This window comes from Penaeus monodon, chromosome 29 (genome assembly GCF_015228065.2).
Source record: "Penaeus monodon isolate SGIC_2016 chromosome 29, NSTDA_Pmon_1, whole genome shotgun sequence".
Lineage (NCBI taxonomy): Eukaryota > Metazoa > Arthropoda > Malacostraca > Decapoda > Penaeidae > Penaeus > Penaeus monodon.
In genome coordinates, this window is record NC_051414.1 from 20,224,571 (window position 1) to 20,225,601 (window position 1,031).

Here is a 1,031-nt window from a genome sequence, read left to right on the forward strand (position 1 = left end):
CCGAAGCATTAGGTCCAACATGGCCACAAAATACCTTCTGGGTAAGAAAAGGATCATCCAGCCGGAGGTAGTCCTTTGCCACTGAGATTTGAACAACCTTTTATCTCTCATTTCTCTTTTACTCTGTACTTAAAAGACAGAAGCCCAGGGCATCGTAGGAATCAGGGCCATCCGCTAATAAACAAATCTCAGGCCAGCGAGGCAGTAAGTTTTGAGCGCACGCAGCACACGACCAACTCCTGACTTCTGCTCTGACGTAATTAGCAAGTCAAACTAATTAGCAGTTTTACCGCGACCTGGTTCCTTGCAACTTTCAAACAGGCATTTCGCTGGCCGGATACATGCGTCTTTCTGTGCCATATCGCTGCCTGTAATGAACGAATCGAGGCACTTTTGGTAAGAAGAAAAGCAAAAAAAGCTGTTTTTTCCCTCTAGAATTTCCAAATTTCCAAAGATTATTTCCTGCTGCAATTTTTTAATGCTCGGGGGACATATTCTAGGAAAGCGGGTTCAACTGCATTTTCCTTAAAGGAACTTAAAAGTACAAGGGGGTATTCCCTACTACAACTTATAATTACCTGGAATTACTTTAGAAATCACGAAACCACATATCAAGAAGGATAGTGTCACTACAATAATCCCACTGCAACTTACCATACTTCAGGAACGAAATATACACACTGCAACTTATTTATAACCATCATACTCCAGGAATATAGTATTCATTATATTTTCCTACTGTAAATACCTTGAGGCCACATGGGTGCATCCCGGAGAATAACGAACCGCAGGGAAGTTGAGGTCACAGCCGCGCCTCATGAATCTTCTTGCGCGGGAAGTTTTTGGCAAGAAAATATTTAGGAACTTCGACGCCCCAGAAACTAGATGTTATTGAAGTTGTTATCGATTTGCTTTTCATTTTGCAGGTAGATGCAGTTTTACGATAGAATTTCAGGTCTCTGATTTAAGTACATAATAAAGATGCCAGAAGTGGAGAGATTATTAAATTAATTTTTGATTTGTTCAGTCGC